The 21,540-nt window shown below is 34.6% G+C and overlaps 1 long non-coding RNA gene across 2 annotated transcripts; it reads left to right on the top strand.

Moving 5' to 3' along the window:
• Positions 1–2,299: 2,299 nt before the first annotated feature.
• Positions 2,300–4,133, top strand: LOC148779586 (uncharacterized). 2 transcript variants are annotated; one of them, XR_016045836.1, is made up of 2 exons: positions 2,300–3,138; positions 3,646–4,133. It is a non-coding gene; the product is annotated as an uncharacterized LOC148779586 (long non-coding RNA). The 2 variants fall into 2 exon arrangements; XR_016045835.1 differs by having other exon boundaries at positions 2,300–3,266.
• Positions 4,134–21,540: the final 17,407 nt, after the last annotated feature.

Below are 21,540 nucleotides of genomic sequence, written 5' to 3'. Positions count from 1 at the left end.
CTACAAATTTTCTTGAAACCCAACAATTGTTTGGGTGTGTTTTTTAACACACACACACACACAAAAAAAAAAGACCGTAAGAGAAGCACATAAAAGGTTATATATCACCTATGGAAAATTGGATCTCAAATTTAAGTATATTGGAAACAGTTCAAGAAGGTTTGGGAAATGATATAGGATGAGATAAAAGGATTTTAAAAGACACACACCAAGATTTAAAAACAATTGGATGATCGAAGACGCCTATGCTCAATTGGTTGATGGTTAGGCCAAAATAGGAAACTGGCCATCGGAATTAGGGAATATAGAAATCCTACTCAGAGAGTGCAAAACTCATATGAGTATGAGTTTTGCACTAATCTGAGTTGGATTTTCATGTTAAAAATAGTTCAACCCCATGATGTTTGAATATCATTTGAGTTCATGTTCGAATTTCGCCGCAATGTTCTAAAAGATAACAATTGATCCTGCTCCATCCCCTTCATAACCTCTGAAACTGGACAATATAGAGCAGAAGAAACTTCAAAATAAAAAATGTCTAGCTAAGGAGAAAGACAGGAAAGAGAAGATCAAACAAGGCTTAATAGAGCCTGCAAACTTCACGATAGAAATAAGCAATGTGATCAAGATTCTAAGTTCTGAAGCTTTTTGACAATCCAAACATATTAGTGACTTTGACTTGAAGGGTAGAGAGCAGGAAGTTGATAAAAACAATTTTTTTCTAGCAGAGGTTGAGATTTATTTCCTGCTTTCTACTAATTAAGAACAAGAAAATGCAAAAATTCAACACCGGGGAACATAATTCCTTTGTTAGTTTTAGGAACTGTAAATGATTGTTCTGCCAAGTTGTTATAGCATCTATGTTAGATGTTATAAGTGACACTTTGTTTCCTAATGGATGCGGATCTTTCCAAGCTTAATATTGACTACTTTTCTACTACTATTAACTCCACCATGGCCGGTCCAAGCCCGAATAAAGGAGGAGGGTTGTGTTAGATAGGGCAACCAGGTTAAAACTTTATCACATCTTTTTATGAATCATGAATTTAACTTATATGGTATAATAAGATTCGTATAGTCAACCCCAAATAGTTAGGATAAAACCCGGATGACGGTGATGATGACATCTTAAGATGCATATCCTTTTGTAACCAATGATAGATCATCACTGGTCTGCATACAAGCTCAATTATTTTTTTCACCTTAAGGTTAATCCTTCTTAAGGTTTGAAGAAATTAAACTTTAATGGTTATTCCCCACCATTAGTTTAGGTTGTGATGGTCTATTATGTCAAAATAGGTTGGGAAACCAAATGGGTGCTTTCCTTGATTCAATAGAAAGTGGAAGTGACAGTAGTTTGGATGGGGAAGTGGTCTAATTTGGGTAGAAGCTTTCCACTCTAAAATCCAAAATGGGCTATTCATTCGAGTGACCAATAGAGATCCAAGGGACTTGAGCTTTTGGGAGATTCAGATCAAACCCTATTTAGAGAAGCCACTTCAAAAATCAGAAAGATTGTAAAGCTTCATATCTATTGTAATTCCAAAATTAGATCCGGTGGATTTAAGGGATTAGAATTGTTTTGGAGCTCCAAATCAAATCTTATTTGAGTATCATGATTTTGACATGGTTGATGACGTTTCCAGAAGAGCTACTGTGGAAGATCTGTATCATGCCACATTTTTTTTTTTATGAATGCTGTAAGAGTCGGCCTAGTTACTTGGACTTACCCCATTATCGAGTCGAGTTACTTTGTACAGCTCGGGGTATACAAAGTCCTAAAGAATACATGAAATATAGGATCGATGTATAAGATTTTTCTATGAAAGTTGGATTTTTTGGTAAAGATTGGTGAGTTTTCATGCAATTCCCTATTTTTATATTTTTCCTCAATTTTTGAATATTTTGAAATATCCCAATTATAAATCTTTTTTTTTTAAAAAAATCCATGTTTTAAGCATACTTGGACTTATTAGGTTGTTTCTGGTTTTGTTTGAACGTTTTTATTTTTTCAAGGGCTTTTGGGTCTCTTAGTTATGGAAAGTCCACTTGAGCAACTCGCCCCAGTAACCCCCTCGGGCTTGAGCTAAGGCTAGGGCTAGGGCTAGCGCTAGCGCCGGAGGAGAGTCTGAAAACATTGTTTTGGATTTTTTGGTTAGGTGTATGGGAATGCTATATGATGGAAGATGGTGCCTTGTGATTCTAAAGTGTACGCTATGCATATTGGGTATTGGTTACTCAGTTCGGGGCGCGGCAGGGCAGGGCAGGCCGGGTCGGGGTGGGGTTCATAAAACCTTGTCAAAATAATTTTTTTAATGTATTTTGAATATACAAATTGAGTTCTTCATGATCCTAGAGGACCCTAACTTTAACTTTGCTTTCCAACCGGTTGCCGGTGATTGCTTTCTCTTTGTTAAAGATAATTTGTATGATCCAAAAAGCCATTGATCTTCCTCTCTCTCTCTCTCTCTCTCTCTCTCTCTCTTTAAAATGAAGAACTCTCCCGCCCTGCCCTCTTCTCTTCTCTTCTGTGTGAAACTCTCCACTCCAAACCCTACCACAATTACAGAAGTTGTAGAGGTCGTTTTCTCTCACTCTCTCCCAATTGAAGCAGGCCCTCTCTCCCGCTTTCTTTCACGGGTCTCTATCTAGCTTCCCCTCTCTGCAGTTTCTCTCTCTAGCACCCACTCTCTAGGTTGTTTTAAGGTCTCCCTTCAGGTTTCTAGCTCTTTCCCATTTCACATGGTCTCTCTCTCTCTCTCTCTCAAGGTTTCAAGGTCTCTCTACCACTTCACAATGTAACTCTCTCTCTCCCACCTTCTCCCCCTTCACAATTTCTCTATCTACCTTTCTATCTACAATTGCCTTTAGCTTTCTCTCTCTAGCACCCTCTCTCTAGGTTTCACGGTCTCTCTCTAGGTTTTCAGCTCTCTCCCCTTTGACAGTCTCTTTCTCTTGGTTTCCCACAGTCTCGCCCTTCACACGGTCCCTTTCTCTCTCATTTTACCCATCTCTCTAGGTTTCATGGTCTATCTATGTTTGCCCTCTTTGTTCCTCACATCTCTCCCTGCCCTGTTCTGCTCTCTGTCTACTTCCCATTGTCCACCTCACACCAACTCGATCTCAATCTCTCTCAAGGTTTTCCACTCTCTCTCCGTTCACATGCTATGTCTCTCTCTCCCTCTTGGTTTTCTTCCACCTTCTCTCTCTAGGTTTCATGGCTTTCTTTGCATTACATTCCTCAACAATTGCATCTCATGTGTTTGGTAAAATGCCCAACAAGTCTTTCTTAACTTAACTTGTAAAATTTTCCTTTTGAGCTTAATTTGTTTTGTTTACTTTTATTTTATTTTTCATTTTAAAGAAATATTCAGCTCATGGTTTATTGGGATATTTGGTATGGAGGACATAAGTTTTGATTTTTATACTTAATGGTCCTTATAATTATTCGTAAATATTTGGTTCTTGATAGATATCTAGGGCATTTTGGCCTTAATTTTTCAGTTTTTTCCTTGAAATTACTTGGAAATAACTCTATCATGGAGTAATTTTCTAGTAATTTCCAGTAGTCTCTAATCATGTTTCTTCAATTGTTCTTCCTCTATTTGTTCAATTGCTTAATGTTTCCATGTCTACATTGGTCAGGATGGAAATCCACAGAAGAATGGTGTAAATTTTGCTCCATAAGGCACCAATGTGTTTGTGAAGACAGTCTGTGTTGCATATTGTCTTGTTTCATCTGGTTGATGTTCTCCCAACCCACAATTTGCCGTGGATAAAGATACAGGATTCTAGCAAGACATTTTACAGTTACTGATTTTGAGTTGCAAATAGTGGATGTATTGCAAAGCAATTGTTTGTCTTTTCCTTTCTTTTTTTTTTTCTTTTTCTTTTAATAAGTATTTTGTAGAAAACTTAATCATAGCAACGAGATAAAAGATGCGACGAATGGGCAGGGTTCCTTACATGAAGGAACTTGTATGTTTGTGGCCAAATTTTGGCTTCTCTTTTTCTTTTGTTGGCAATTTTTGTTGAGGCCTAAGGATTTTGTTTGAATGTACATATATTTTGTGGAGGGACACATATTTCAAAAGAATTGTACGCAATAATCAATTATCAGTTTTTATTCTATGTATATTCTTGAGATTTATGGGAAAAAAAAAAAAAAAGGATATCTCATGCAAATATGACCCTTTTTTTGGCCATTGAATTTCTAGCTTTTTATTTGTTCATTCTACTTAACATGGATTATCTATTAATATATACGTTGTTCTAGATCTCACTTTGTTAAATTCGTTTAAGACTAATGTGGGGGGATTTTCAAATGTCATGTGTTTCATGGCATCCCATAAAAGTCATTATTGTATTGATCTTTCAACGCTTATCCCAAACTTTCTGTTAGCCCTTATATTATTTGATAGTCCTGAGGTGTATGAGAACATCCATGTTGTATCCTTCTCTGTCATTGCAATTATATATGCTGATGAACAAGATTGGATATTGTTGAATTTGAAAGGGTGTTTGGAATAGTGGCAGCTAGGGTAGGGTCTAATTCAACAAGGAAAAAAAATGGTTTTCTTCTTTCTTCTTAAAGATACATACCCTAGCCTGGTTTTTACTACTTTTGTAGCCCTTTTGGACCCTGAAGAAAGGTCAAGTTCACCATGCATCAGCAAGACCCATCTCTCTCTTTTCTCTCTCTGAGCAAAGGCTCCAATCCAGAGTTGGAGTTTGGGGTTTCTCCCTCTTCACTGGTGTACATCCACAAATATATATTCGCGATTGCTCAACTACATGTGTAACAACTTTTATGCAAAGTACATTAGGAAATTCGTCATGAAATGAAAAGAAATCTACCATGTCTTCTATCACACTTTAAAAACACTGATAACAAATCAAAAGACAATTACAAGAAGTTAACGCATTTTCCACTGTGTGATTTTGAATTACAAGTTGATGGCATAAATACAGTGAGGAATAAAACTAAAAGTGCAATGAGTGCACACTTAACATTGTTTTCTTGTGCAATTTGTCTTTGCTGTTATTCTATCATCTTGATTAAAGTTCCATTGTTTGAGGGTGGTGATGCTACTGTGTTGCAATCCTCAAAGGTATCGATATAATTGTCGCAGTAATTGTTCCACCTGCCACATGACTGCAATTATAGTACTTTGGCCAAGCAAAAACTCAACATGTTTTAGGATCAGTGGCGGGTTTGATTGATTTTGAGGTCTCTTTACAACTAGTGGGCTCTCTAGGTGAATTATCAATCTCTTTAGAGATATAGGATAGCAAAAATGGTTGTATTTTACAGGAAGGTTAATTCTCATGAAGGAAAAGGATGGCCTTATAAAATATAAAATGTTTTTTTCATAAGAAAATGGCAAACTTACAGTTGACCATTAGCTTTCCCTTATATAACAGAGGCTGGAAAGAAAATTTACTATGCTCATAAGGAAAACTTCAGAAATAAAAAGACTAATTGAACATTTCATCAAACACATGAGGTGCAAGATCATAATACAAAGAAAGCCATGAACGTGCGAAGCCTAGAGTGAGAAGGGGGGGGTGGGAAACCAAGAGGGAGTCAGAGAAAGACCGTGTGAATGGAGAGAGGGTGGGAAACCTAAAGAGAGAATGAGATCAAAATTCTCTGCATGGACAGTGGTTTAGTTGTGAAATCGAGATGGGAGATTGGCATGGTTATATATATTGGATTTGGTGCTATCCAAAACCATCCATATAAAGAAATCTTATATTATGTATGATTAAGATATTTTTATATTACGTAGGATTGAGATATTTTTTGTGACATTGACATTGATAAGTTTCCTAAAAGAAATAGCAATCCAAAAAGATTAGAACACTTAGATATATATCTTAGTTTTTAAGATATATATAATATCTATAAAAAGTTTTCTGTTTTGTGTGGATTCTTAACTTTTATATATATATATATATATATAGGATGAAAGTGTAAAGAATTTGTGTACCCTATTTAGGTCGCCATATGGGAATGGTGGTTCCTCTAAAGAGTGGGGGACAAAACCTCATGTGACTAAGATACGAGGTTTCCTCTTAGTAAGAAAATAGCTTCCTATGTAGAGAAATCTTGCGATGGTGCTTCTTGTAGACTCCTCAAGATTGAGAGGTTAATTTCTCGTAGAGAAGCAGTTCTCATATAGGTTTTGGGTTGTTTACTTTTTTAGTTAGAGAAAAAGTCAGTTTCTCGTTGCTCTCGTGTCTCTATCTAGTGTTGTCGGTATGGTTACCAAATGTAATGAAAATGAAAAGAATGTAGTTTAAAAGGGTTTGCTCGACTTGGTTTTTGTCAAGGTTAGATAGGTAACTCTATATCTCAAAATTTATAATGTAACTTTTATTGGTATAGTGGATTTCAGTTTGTCATGCCCGTGGATGTAGCCCTTTTAGGGTGAACAATATAAATGTCGGTGTTTTTGTGGTTTGTATTTCATGTTTTATTTCTCGTACTTTATTTGCCAAAAATCAACCCATCGAGTTTAGATCTTTCATGTACAACAATGTAGCCATGTAGGTTGAGAGGGTGAGTTTAATATCGTTGCTCGAGTGGGTTTTATCGAACGTTAGAGAGTAACCCTATATCCCAAAATCTCAGATGGAACGCTCATTAGTAAATAGGATTTCAATGTAATACCTGTGGATCGCAGCCTTTTGGTTGATGTATGTAAATCATTGTGGTCTTGTGGTGTGTGCTTCATGTTTTATTTCTCATATTATGGTTTGTATTTTAACCTATTTTGTTATTAGTCAGTAAAGCACACAATCTTGATGGAATCAATCAGTAAAGCACACGATCTTGATGGAATCCAACTTTCAAGTTTCATTTTTCCACATCTAAAAATGTTGAGCAAATGACTTGAATATGAACAATCCAATGCAATTCCTCAGTTTGGGACCTTCACCAATCGGGGACCCCCTAATTCGAAGCTGACTCGAGCAATGTTAGGTCAATTCACTCATTTTGGAACCATTGTTTTAGACAATAAAATCAATGAGGATAACTACAAAGACGCATCCCCTTTCAATCCATAATAATTTTGAACAAATTATTTCCATAAACCAGCCCATTTCATTTCCAATGATGTATAAATCTCGATGTCTAGAACAACAAATCCGCAAACCCAAAATCTCAAAATTCAGCTCAGCAACATAAATAGTGGTATTGCCCAAGAAAGTGGAAATTTCCAAGCAAATTATTTAGTGATTCAGCCTTGTTAGGGGTAGCAACGGGTTGAGTTTGGGTGGACCCGGACCCGGACCTGGACCCAGACCCAAATAGTATTTGGGTTCAGATTTTGGACCCGGACTCGACCATTCGGGTCTAAAATTTGGATACATACCCAGACCTGAGCTTCAGGTCTACCCGTTGAGTCCCCGGTCTGGTCAGGTCCATTGCCACCCTATGACTATGAGCTTTTGTTTTTTATTTTTTTTGCCTTTTATTTACCATTATATACCCATAGCATTGGCAACATTTACAGTACTGCCCAATACTTATGAATACCCACATTCTTTACTATTTTACATAATAATTAAAAATTTCTAAGAAACAAACATATTAGCAACATTTATGAATACCCACATATCATGTTATTGGGGTCTGGTCTGGGTCGGATCTGGCTAGACCTAGACTTGAATAATATTCAAGTCCAGGTTTTGAACCCGAGCCCGACCTTTTGGGTTCATAATTTGGACCTATACCCAGACTCGAGGTCAGGTCTACCCATCTGGTTCTTGGTCTAGTCGTATCCATTGCCACCCCTAAGCCTTGTGTTTTCTTTTTCTGCGAATTAAATGAAAGTGACACGAACTTTTATTTTAAATGTCAATAGCCATTATTTGTAGCCAATGACTATGCCAATTGCTAGTACTTATTTTGAACATTTTAAAGATCTAGAGAAGATTTAGAAAGACCAGAACCTTTACTTCTAAGTAGACCTCATCCTATTGATGCGAGCGTATTCAGTTGATTTAAAAATCATAGACATGAAAACAAGTCTAGAACTATAATTGCGAGTACTCACTTTTTGAGATATGAAATGCCATTTTAATAAAATAACGTCTTTATATTAGTGATTATATCCTCTAGATGTTGCAATTCAATTTGCAACACGATTAAAATGCCATTTTATGCTACATTAATTCAAGTGTCTCCCTTATTTTTATCCCTTAGCTAAGGAAGCAAATATAGGGTGTTGTGCTCAAAAGCTCTAAATCCAATAGGCTGATTTTTGACAAATAAAGTACGAGAAAAAAAAATCAACAAAAATAAACAACAAGCAACAAAATTAAAGCAGGTAATAAATAACAGAAAACGAACATCAGGATTTACGTGGTTTATCATAGATGTGACTACATCCACAGACGATGACGATCGATGTTTTTCATTAAAACTAATAAAGGAAATTATAAGGCAACTTATTTGAGAGAACCAGAAACTCAATCTCCCATAAAGCCCTCTTCTCTACAATTTTCTCTCTCGATAAAAGCCCCAAAAGTTTCTCTCTATTTTTTTGCGCCTTTTTATATCTCTAAATAACCCATTATATAGAAAAAGCAAACCCCAAAGAGGTGGTACGTGAGGCTCGATATTTTCCCATAAAGTTAAGAAACTTAACTTTATCTCTATCTACTTGTGGATCAAAGGCTCTATCCTAATATAAGTAGGACGTATCCATAAACTTAGATCCAAGATAATATGCTCTCCCCAAATAAATAGAAAACCTAAATTAAATGAAATCAATCCCTTAAACTTAGGGATTCAATCCCTTGAATTCCAAAAGATATTCAATCGACTGTCTTCTCCACATGCGCCCCCATAGGCGCTTACCTTGGCAATACATTAGTAAGGTCCAAGCCTAGCTTGAACTTTTGTAATTGAAACAACTTTGTCAACATATCTGCAGCATTCTTTTTAGTGCCAATCTTTTGTAATTAAATATCACATTCAACAGATAAAATGGCATCTGACATCAATATGCTTCGTCCTTGCATGATATACATGGTTCTTCACCAAATGTATTGCTCTCTGACAATCACAATAAATAATAGTCCCATCATGTCGTAAGCCCAAATCGCTTACAAGCCTTCTAAACCAAATGGCTTTTCTTTCACCGACTCGATAACAGCCATGTATTCTGCTTTAATCATAAATAAGGTAACTACAGTTTGTAACATCGACTTCTAACTGATTGGAGCTCCATCAAATGTAAACACATAACCTGTAGTAGATCTTCTACAGTCTAAATCAAAGCGTTTGTACCATTGCTTGTGAGACTATTTTAGGCCGTACAAGGACTTCTTCAGCATGCTGATATTGTCATCATTTCCTTTAACAACAAATTATTCTGACTGAGTCATATAAATATGTTCTTCTAACTCTCTATGAAAGAATGCAGTCTTGACATCAAACTGCTCTAACTCCAAATCAAACAATGCAACTATGGCTAATAAAACCCGAATTGAAGTGCTTTTTACAATAGGAGACAAAATCTCATTATAGTCAACACATTCTTTCTGCGCATAACCTTTTACAACCAAGCGTGCCTTCAACCGATTACCAACAATCTCAGGTGATCCATCTTCCTTCTTATAAACTCATTTACAACCAACAGCGATCTTGCCTTTAGACAACTTCACGAGATCTCAAGTATGATTCTTTTGAAGGGATTTTATTTCTTCATATATGGCTTCACTCTCTGCTATTATCACTATCATGTGTAGCTTCCTTAAAAGTTGATGGCTCTTGACTTGTCGCTGCCAATGCATAAGCTACCATGTCCACAAAACGGTACCGCACAACTGGCTTTTTTATTCTCTTTCTATTTCCAAACTAAGGCTCTTCCTCAAATGGAGTAGACTCAACGACCTCCTCATGGTCAACATCTTCCTTTATTCTCTCACAAGGAATTTCTGACACACAATTTGGAGTAATTTCTAGAGTTGTCAACTCCAACTCAACTGGATCACTATTTTTACAATTTTCTCTTTCTACACCCTTTTAAATATGCTTTAACATTGCAAACTCATCAAATTTCACATCTCAACTGACAATCAACTTAGGCGACTTAGGATCTGGGCACCACATTCTATAGCCCTTAACCTCATATGCATAACCAAGGAAAATACATTTATTTGATCTTGGACTCAACTTATTATCTTTCACATGAACATAAGCAAGATAACCAAAAATTATTAAATGAGAATAAACGACAGGTTTACCAGACCATACCTCTTGTGGTGTTTGTAATCGATTGTTGTAGATGGTGACTTGTTGACGAAGTAACATGTCGTATTGATCGCCACAACCCAAAAGTCCTTTGACAAACTAGGATTACTCAACATGTTGCGCGTCTTTTCTAGAAGTGTCTTGTTCATGCGCTCAGCAACTCCATTCTTTTGTGGCATCGTCGGAGTGGTGAAGTGATGAACAATTCTTTCACTCTTGCAAAAATTTATAAACTCTGTTGAAGTATACTTTCCACGATTATCAGTCCTCAAGCACTTGATCTTCTTTCCAGTCTGTCTTTCGACCGCAGCTTTCCAATGTTTGAATGTGTTAAATACATCCATCTTTTTCTTCAATGTGTAAATCCACACCTTCTTTGAGAAATCATCTATAAAGGAAACAAAGTATAGAGATCTACATTTTGAGACAACCGATACAGAGCCCCATACATCTGAATGAATATAGTCAATAATGTCTTTTGTGGTATGTTCTGACGTGCGAAACTGTACTCTACATTGCTTATTATAAACACGGTGCTCATATAAGTCAAACTTGTACTTCTTCACGCCATTGATCAATTGGCTTTTGCTAAGTTCCGTCAAACTTCTCTCACCCATGTGGCCTAATTGCATATGCCACAACTGAGTCAAGTCAGAATTACCATCATCAGATACAAAAATTGTTGCTTTATATGTGATAGTATTCCCAAGCAACACATATAAATTAGGTCTGATCTTCTTGTCTTTCGTCACAATTAAAGCTCCTTTAAGAATCTTCATAACTCCACCTTCTCCAACAAATTTGCAGCCATGGGAGACTAAGGTACCCAGAGAGATAAGATTCTTCTTCAATTCTGGAACGTGTCTTGCATCAGTCAAAGTTCTGATAACTCCATCATATATCTTGACAGTAATTGTCCCAACGCCAATGGTCTTGCAAGTTGCATCATTGCCCATCAAAACGGATCCACCATCAATGCTCTTATATGAGGTGAACCAATCCCGATGAGGCCACATTTGAGAGGAACATTCTGAATAAAAAACCCACGAGTCTTTAAAGTTGTCAGAAGTTGTCGAGACTGATAACACGTTATATGTTCCACTTACTGAGCTTCCATTAACTATATTAGTTGCTTTAAAAGCTCGTCTTTCTTTCTCTTTGAATTTCCAATAATCATTCTTAACATGCCCTTTTTTCGCAGTAATTGTAATAAATAATATTTTTTCTTGATCTAGATTTGGATCTGGACCAGCCTTGTTTTTCATATCTCTTTCCACTTCTCTCAACAGATCTCCCTTTAGCCATAAAATCATCCGCATGTGGCTGAGCATTATCATGTATCTTCCTCAAATCATTAGAGAAAAGAGTCGAAGTCACATCCTGCACCTCTATGGTATATTTTTCATAAAGCAATATTGTGACTAGATGCTCATACAAATGAAGGAGTGAGGATAATAAAATTATAGCATTATCCTCATCATCCATTTTAATACCAATATTCAATAATTCAAAAATAATTTTATTAAAATAATTCAGATGTTCATAGATATATGTACCTTCATTCATCCGCAGGGTGTACAATTTTTCTTCAAAAACAGTCGATTTGTGAGCGACACTCTGAAGCTTCGACCAAAGACTTGATGTTGAATCCTCATTGACGATATTAAATAGCACTTCACTTGATAAACACAATCGAATAACGCTCATAGAACTTAGATCTAAGTCTTCCCAGTCCTCTTCAGACATGGATTCTGGTTTATTCAACTTTCCATTCAGAGCTTTATGTAAACCTTGTTGTACTAGCAGATCTTAAACATTGATTTGCCAAATTCCAAAATTATTTTTGCCACCAAATTTCTCCACCTTGAACTCTCATTCGAAACTTTTACTGTCGTACCAAAAACCCCAAACCAATGCTCTGATACCACTTGTTGTACACAAAAGCTCTAAACCCAATGAGTTGATTTTTGACAAATAAAGTACGAGAAAAAAGAATCGACAAAAACAAGTAACAAGCAACAAAAATAAAGCACGTAATAAATAACAGAAAACAAACATCAGGATTTACGACGTTCACCACATATGTGACTACATCCACATGTGAAAATGATCGAGTTTTTCATTAAATCAAAGAAAGAAAATTACAATGCAACTTACTTGAGAGAACCAGTGACTCAATCTCCGTCAAAACCTTCTTCTCTACAATTTTTTCTCCCTACAAATACCACAAAAGGTTTCCCTCTATTTTTTTGGATCTTTTTCTCTCTCTAAATAACTCATTATATAGAAAAAACAAACCGCAAAGAGGTGATATGTGGAGCTCTATCTTTTCCCATAATGTTAAGAAATTTAACTTTATCTCTAGCTACTTGTGGATCTAAGAAGTAGGACTTAGCCATAAACTTGAATCCTAAATAATAGACTCTACCCAAATAAATAAGAATCCTAAATTAAAGGAAACCAATCCCTTAAAATTAGGGATTCAAGAATTTAAGATAAATATCAATATAGGGTACATTAGACATTGGTGCAACTAACAAAATGTCGACAAAATAAACTCCTAGACTCTTGAAGAATTCACAAATTAATCTATCTCAATCAACTAAGACCTATTTTGAAACTCCTAAACTCTTGAAGAATTCACAAATTAATCTATCTCAATCAACTAAGACCTATTTTGAAATCCATCGTCATCATTAGAACCTTTTTCCAATTATTTGGGCTCAGCTACACTAAGACCAATTTTGAAGTCCAAATAATATTATTAATCACTTATCTTCACCTGCCAATATAGACGGTCATGAAAATAAGCACCTCCTTATTGGCATCAAGTAGATAAAAAGATTTTCTTCTTTCACTTATTTCAATTTAGTAACGGCCAATTATTGGTGGCATGTTGCTAGCAAGTAGAGTCCCATTTTCCAACAAAGATACGTGTTTATCCAAAAAGATGTTTTACTCCTTGGAAGTATATAGTCTATCTACTCCGTCAGCTAAGACCCCATCTAGGATTAGTTTTAAGACCCTACAATTTGGGACATAATCTCCTTAACACATAGATTGAGCTCAATAAATGAAAAAAATAGACCTAATAATCGAAACTATTCAATTTTTAAAGGGTGAGATCTAAGTGTTAAAAATCTTAAATTTTGATTATTTTTTTTTTTGTGAGGATAATCATCTAATTCTAATGTCATTCCCATAATTTCAACTTGAAAAATCGTCTCAAGCAAGTCATCTGACAGTGGGACTAGACATAAACTCCCATCGCAGCCCTCGACCCCCTCTCTCATTAGCTATTAAATATAAACTCCAGAGCATCTAGGATGTAACATTAATTGGGCTCATAGTTTCAAAGAGATTTTATCAAACTTTAAGAGATACCTCAAGCCCTAGATTTGACATTGCCAGCCAGGGTGATTGTAACTCCTTAAAGCATATTATAGTAAACAACCCTAAAGAATCAGCGTGAGCCATCTCTCCTCACTTTTTCCATCTTGAGTGCCCTAATCCCACGAGGGAAAAATATGACTTGAAACCAAGGGTTTAAAAAACAGATCGGTGATCGGGATCGGGTATCCCAAAAACCGATCTAGATCGGTGAATATGCGATTTGGATCGGGAATCGGATCGAATCGCTCCGATTAAGCCGTAAAAAATTTCAAAAAAATTATTAAAATTCATTATAAATGTTGTTTTTTAGGAATCCAATAAAAAATAGTAGTACTACATTATTAACTTTCATTGTTTTCATCAATTTTATGAATATTGAGATGTTCTTTCCCTATATGAACTTATGTTGACCGTTAAATTTACATCACAATAAAAAAATCATGGAATTATCATGGATTAATTATATAATCATATATGGATTACAATAAAGAATTGACGAAATCGATGAAAATTTGGCCACTAAAATCTCGAATTGGTGGAAAACCCTAATCCGCTAAAAAAACTCAAATTATTACAACCTAACTAACTATAATATTATATACCAACAATATTTTATAATTATTTTATTATATAAATAATAACAAATCCAAAATATTTTATAATATCATCTAATTTAAAATGTATTATTAACAACTGTAAGAAAAATAGTACACTACATGATTTATAATACAAAAATTAATAAATAAAATAAAAAATTTGGTTATCAATGTAGAAATTATTAGAATGCGTACCAATTTTCTTTAATTTTTTAGGTTTCTAGAATAAATTAGTAGAAAAGATTGTTAGCAGAAAGAGAGATTTCAAATGGCCTCATTGTATGAATCCTATCTTTAAATTAATATTAATAAATTTATGTTAAAGACCATCATGTTATAAAAATAAAAAATATAATCAGACCATTTATTCCTAGGTTGTATTAAGAAATACCTTTTATTTTGTTGACAAGAAATACTTATTGTGTTATCATTTTTTCTTTTTTACAAGAAAAATATGATACTTGTTGATTATCTTTTTTTTTTTTTTGACAAAAGAAGAAGATGTTGTACTATATTTTTTTTTGCTTGTTGTATTACTTTTTATTGTTTTTAACAAGAAAAATAAAAAAATGACGCTGTCAAAGTACATTTTATTTTTTTATGCCTTTTGTTTTATTTTTTTGCAAGAAATACTTGTTATATTACCTTGTATTTTTTTTACAAGAAAAATAAAAAAATGTTATATTATATTTTTTTATCTTTATCTTGAAAAAATTTTTATTTTTTATATTTTTACAACAGTATTTTCTGCCTTTGTTTATTTTTGTTGGCAAAAAATAAAATTATGCCTTTTGTTTTATTTTTTTGCAAGAAATACTTTTTATATTACCTTATATTTTTTTTACAAGAAAAATAAAAAAATTTTGTATTATATTTTTTATCTTTATCTTGAAAAGCTTTTTATTTTTTATTTTTAAGCTTTTTTTACAACAAGAAAAGCTTTTTATTTTTTCTATTTTATTTTAAGTTTTTTATTCATTATCTTGAAAAGCTTTTTATTTTTTATCTTTATCTCTATTTTTTATCTTTATCTTAAAAAAATATTGCAAAGTTGTCAACCAACACCACCACATCGCCTGATGTGATTCATTAGCTTCTATAATATACTACATATTCAATCATCTTGCTTGAATGAACTTTTGTGGGAATTATCCCACATCGAAGGATGAGCGACCCTTTGTTCTCTATAAAGTATTGTGTACTAGTCAATCAGCTACGTGTGTAGAAAAGCGAGGGGGGCATACGAGTGAGGTGAATTGCCACGTGTGGAGGATTTTTAGGTGCCGCGTGTTGCTCTCGTGAGGCGGCCATGTGTAAACCCAAAAATTTTCGTTGAGACTCGCGATTCACTATTGGGAATTGCCGGGAATCGCCCGGTTCTCTCTGGACACGAGCGATTCCCGATTTTTTCGTAGAACTGGTTCGGTAGCCGACGATTCCCGAGTCGAACCGAGCGAGTCCGTCTCGACTCGACGAGTTTTCAAACCCTGCTTGAAACATTAAGACCTCACTTCACTTGAACCCAAAATAATCTACGGTACTAGCCATAAAAAAAGAAGAAAATGACGTAAACCTCAAAGATGAAACACATGGTTTATTCCATGCCAAATGGACCCTAATCACCAAAAAATCACAATCTAAACAACTAATGATGGAAATTGTTGTGCAAAGCTTTCCCTTTCTTTTTGTCACTAATCAGCACCAAACTAAAAACCAAGTGATGAAATGTGTAAAGCCTAACTCAAGCGCACATGCCCAAGCCATCAACAGTAATAATACTCTAACTAATATTAGCAAGAATCCATTCAATTAGGGCATGTTCGGATTTCATTCATTATTGTTGATAATTTATTTAGTTAAAAAAAATTAGTTATGATAGTGAACTGGTCTAAGAAAAGTGATGACCTTAAATTTTCTCTTAACCCGAGCCTTGGCTGAGTTGTGTTAGTAGGCAGCAGAAGTAAAAATTTTGTCAAAACTTATCATGAATATTGAACTTATAACTGGCAGACTAAAATTCATGTAGTCGATCCCAATTAGTTGAACAAAAGCTTCAACGAGTCATGATAGAGAACTATATGTTGTTTAGCAATGTCCGTTGCAAAGTTATTTGAAATAAACTTCTAGGTATTTAACATATGTGTATCTTTGAGAAGCTATTTTTACTGAAATTAAATATTTCCAAATGAAATTAACTATCATCCAATAGGCCCTAACATTTAGTAACACTGGTATAAAAAAAATGCATTTATATAGTTCATTTATGGCTTTATATATATCTCTACGTATGCTGGATATTACATACTGCAAATATGAGCAACTTTACTCATTTTATGTTATTTTTCCTTTACATCGTATTAATTCATGCTCTTTTCAATGGGTATAGGCTATCAGATAACAGCTCATTGCTTTTTCCAATATTTATATCCATTCACTGATTAAAGTACTAATTTTTGTAAAGTTGATGATATTCTTTGCTTTTTTTGGCAAGTATGTTATTGATAGTCGGATATTAAATGTAATCATACGGGAAAAACGGTTTCCTCCCGGTTTACTTGTTTGAAATCGCCATTCCTCGCGAGCAAACTCGCTATAAGAAAAAGCCACATCAAGATTTCAATTGTTTTCAGATTAATTTTCATATTTATTTATTTTTGGTAGATCAATGGGGAATATAAGCCTTTATCCATTTTTTAGAAACAGTTAAATAGTTTTCGAGTACATAATCCTTTTTTTAGAAACAGTTAATAGTTTTCGAATACATAATGCGAATGAAAACTTAAACTAGTATCATCATGATATGTAGGGCTAAGAATGGATCGGTTCTGGATCCACCAGAATCCGGATTCGGATCCAAAAAATATATATAGGATTCAGATCCCTATCCGATGGGATCCAGAATATTCGAATCTGGATCCAAATCCAAAAAGTATACATAGGATTCGGATCCGAATCTAGACCAGATCTGATCTAAAAAAATTATTTTATATCTATAAAATGATATATAACAAAAGATATTATATAAGATATAGGAAAAAGTTTATATAAGTTTGCAACCTTAAATGTAGAATTACAAATGCGCCTCAAAAATCCATCGAAAAAGGTTGTTTTAATGTTGAAAAAACCTCTAATTGATCATCTCGACATCGAGATGTAAGAATGTAAAAAATAAAATAAAATGATTTTGAATCTCAAAAATAGTGCATCTTGCAATACATTATCTAGGCCGTCCACTTTTGAGATTTTCATATATTTAAAGATCTACTTGATTTTAACCATTTTTGAAGTCTAAAATTTTATAATTAGAGATGAAAATAGATTTTAACATAACCCTACGGAATCTTTATACCAAAATTATATGATAAAATTTGAAGGTGTACCTTAATTGGATTGTTTAATGTTGTAACCTTATAGAAACCACACCCATGCATATATGTGTAAATGTAAAATAATATATAATATATTAATAATTGGTTCGGATGCATATTGGATCCACCTATGCCCGAATCCTATCTGATTTACTATTCAGATCCAAAGTTTGGATCCGGATCCAACTTGTTGAATCCAATTCTTGGACTATATCCAAATCTGAATAGGATCTAAAATTCAGATTTCGAATCCAAATCAAGTAAATTTTCAGTCCTAATGATATGTTCTCTCCCTTCATTTATATTGGCACTAAAAATAATAATGGCCTGCCTCCACGTGTTGGGGTTCTTTAAAAGAGGGGGGAGAGGAGGGTTTAAATTTCTCCCTGAATGAAAGACATTGGAAAAGCAGATGAGCACATGGGGTGAGCTAACGTATCCAAATGAACCATGCAATAAAACACATTTAAGTATGGAGTTGCAGTGTACCTTGCATGACCATTTGTTTATACTTCGCATATCCAAAAGAAGGCATTTGAATGCTAGTGCTAGAGAGAAAGAGAGGGGTTCGATTCAATTTGTATTTTAGTTGGACACGGGTAGCATGCGGGCCAAGCCCACACATGTAGAAATGCAAGTCCTTTAATAAATTTATTTTTTAGATGCATTTTTTTACTTAATTTTTAAGGATATATAATCTCTAATATGGAGATCATGAATATGAATAAATAAATAAATTTTAAAAACTAAAATAATAATTCTATTAAAAGAAAATTTGGACCGTTAGTTTCAATTGTTTTTAGATGGACCACATATTTGTCAGGTTTAGGTGGCCTTTAAAGGGCATATGAGTGTGGATTAAAATACTTCTATTAGAGTGAAACATAAATTCATTGGGAGTGTGGTCCCTCGAGGACCATACTAAGCGAATGATGTTTGCTTATATCGAACCGTGTTAGTCGATCTAGGCTAGTCGGTTAGAAAACCCAAGGTACCTGGGCATAAAGAATTAACCGATGATTGGGTTAGCCCTTGATGAGGTCAAAGCTTATGCCTAGATGAGTGAGCCAAGGGACTGTGTGACCCTTGTATGTGATGGTAAGCTTACTGAGACGAGGGTCAAAACCTCATCTACGTTCTATCACACGGTATGCATATCGATAGATCATTTGAAAAAGTCAGATATCCACCTTTGGGTGAAACGTATGCATGTGCGAGAGATACCCTTATCCGCCATAGAGTTGTGGTCGCATCAAGTCGTGGTGACTTTTACTCGTCTTTAGAGGAGGACCTGTAATCCACATAATGGGATTGCGATCCCTTAATTCATCAACTTAACTTTGGTGACCCGTTAATGAGCCACTGCTTGGACTGTGGGTCATTGAAAACACTGGGTCAGTTTGATAAAGCTAGTATGGTCTGTAGTCCACAGTTGAAGGTGGAGTACCACATAATTACAGATTGAATTCCTAAAACCATATGGATCCTTTTTCTATCATATTAATTTAATTGTATTCATTTTATTATTGAAATAATTTTAATTTTATTATTTGAATTTTTATAAATCTCTCATTATTTTATTCATGATATTTGGACTTATAAAAATATAATTATTTTTTTTATTAAGTTATAAAAAAATTCAAATATATATTAAATTGTTTTTTATAAAATTTCATGGGGGCCCATAGTGCACATGGGCCCACCGTATAGCATGTGGGTGGAGCCCACATGTGCCACATAGGGGCGGCATGCCCGACCCCTTTGGATTCCTTTTGATAGCTTTGTGTTCAAGTTTTAAATATGGAAAGTGTATCTTATGACATATGGTCAATTTGTAATATAGTAAATATTGACCATATCTTATCTATTTAAGATAATAAATATTAACTTGATATTTCTTGATATATTCTTATGGAATATATTAGATGGATAATGCAATTTTATGAAATGCATGCTATCTTTAAATTGATTTAATTTATATAAATATATTGATGGAAAAATGGTTTAAGGAAAAGGGGATAATAGTCCAAGCACCTTCCATAAACTTGATGACCTATCTATGGAATGGATGACTCAGATCTCTCACCCCACAAGTCACCTTGATCAACAGTCTAGATTCAATCTCATGAAAGAGGCAAACTATGAAAAAATTATAAGAAACCCTAAACCTAAATATTCACTATAAATAGGAGCGCTCTCCTCCCCAATCTATATACAACCTCTCTCTCTCTCTCCCATAAGCTCTTTCTCTTCTCTCTCTCTCCTAGAGGGGCACACCCCACTCTCTTTCCTCCATATTTCTCTCTCTAATTTTTTTTCCCCAAAACACTAGGCAGTACTATCTCTCCTCTTTAGACTTTAAGAAGAAACTAAGGGTTGGAAAAATTAGAGTGAAGCCTAAATTAATTCTAGGGGTTAAGGTTTAGTATAGATTTTAAGGGTGGTTACATAGTTTGGCCAAAATCAGCTATCCCGGTTCGAGATTGAAGCTAAACCACAGATCATGTGCCATTGGATGTGGTGACTCGGTGTGGGGTGTAAAAAACCCGATTAAGATAATATCCGACATCTTTTTATTTATTTATTAGTTCTTTTATTTTATATTCTCAAGCACAATATTAAGTTGTATGAATGACATCAAGTAGTTGATTATTTTTGGAATTTCTACTGTTTGTAATAAGACCATCTGTGAGTGATCTTGTTGTAAAAATTATAAGGGGTGATTATTATTAAAAAAAAAATTGTATCTCCCCTGCAAAAGAAAGATCACATAGGTCTTTCTTTCATTGGTATCAAAGCTGGTTTTACTTGATTGTCATTAGGAGTTTTTTCTTATTTTTGCTTGAGCTCATACCTTCATCTCAGAGATCCTGAAAACCGAAAGGTTTGATGGGACCAATTTTGTCTCATGAAAAATAAAAATCAAATTTGTGCTCTATGAGGAAAACTCACATGAGGTACTCTTTGAGGACTGACCTTGTCATCCAATTGATGACTCTTCTCAAGTCATTAAAAATGAGTACGCCAATTGGAAAAGGAGGAATCTGAGATGCAAACATATTCTTTTATTTGCCATGACTGACTCATATGCTTCTGAGTATGTGCCAATCTATACTGCAAGTGAATTTACGATAAACTTGAGAGAGAGTATGTTGAACCCTCTCTTATGAAGCAAATCATGGCTATGAGGAGGCATAACGAATTAAATATGACATAAGGTACTAAGTTTGCAGATCATGTGCACGTGTTTTATGCGCTAGTCAAAGAGCTAGAAGACACAAGCATGAAAGCTAATGAACCTATGCAAGTGATTCATCTTATGAATTCACTTTCTAATTCATATGAGACTTTCATATCTTCCATCACAGCCAGTAGGAAAGCACCAAAACTGGAGGAGTTCATCACTACAATCAAAACAGAAGAGGAGAGGAAAAATTCCAAGTAACTACTGACAACAACTCCAAAGGAAGTCGTGCATATGGTAAAATCTCCACCTTCTTTTAATTTAAGAAGAGAAAGGGAAGAAATAATTTTGAAAAAAAAATAGATTTCAAAAGGAGAGATTTTGGAAAGAATGGAGCAAAGAGAGAGACTCGAACTTGCTTTATTTGTAAGAAGGTGGGCTACATAGCCAATAGTTGTCAGTTTAACAAATCTGGAGGGACCAACAAGGAATTGTCATGTGTAGTTTTTTAGTCTATGCTGGCTGACCCCAAGGGAGCCTCTTGATGTCTTGACTCGAGTGCTACGGCCCATGTCACAAATACCAAGGATAGTTTCTGTTCTTTCATTCCTATGGGGCCAGGACAGCAACATATTTACATGGGAGGAAATCAGAAGACTGATGTTCTTGGAGTTGGAGATTTTGAGCTGAAACTGAAGAGTGTGAGCACCTTGCTCCTAAAGCAAGCAC

Source organism: Amborella trichopoda, chromosome 12 (assembly GCF_054954075.1).
Source record: "Amborella trichopoda isolate Santa Cruz 75 chromosome 12, AtrichopodaSantaCruz75HAP2 v2.0, whole genome shotgun sequence".
Classification (NCBI taxonomy): Eukaryota; Viridiplantae; Streptophyta; class Magnoliopsida; order Amborellales; family Amborellaceae; genus Amborella; species Amborella trichopoda.
Note: the sequence above shows the minus strand (reverse complement) of the source record. Positions and strands in the feature narration are given on the sequence as shown.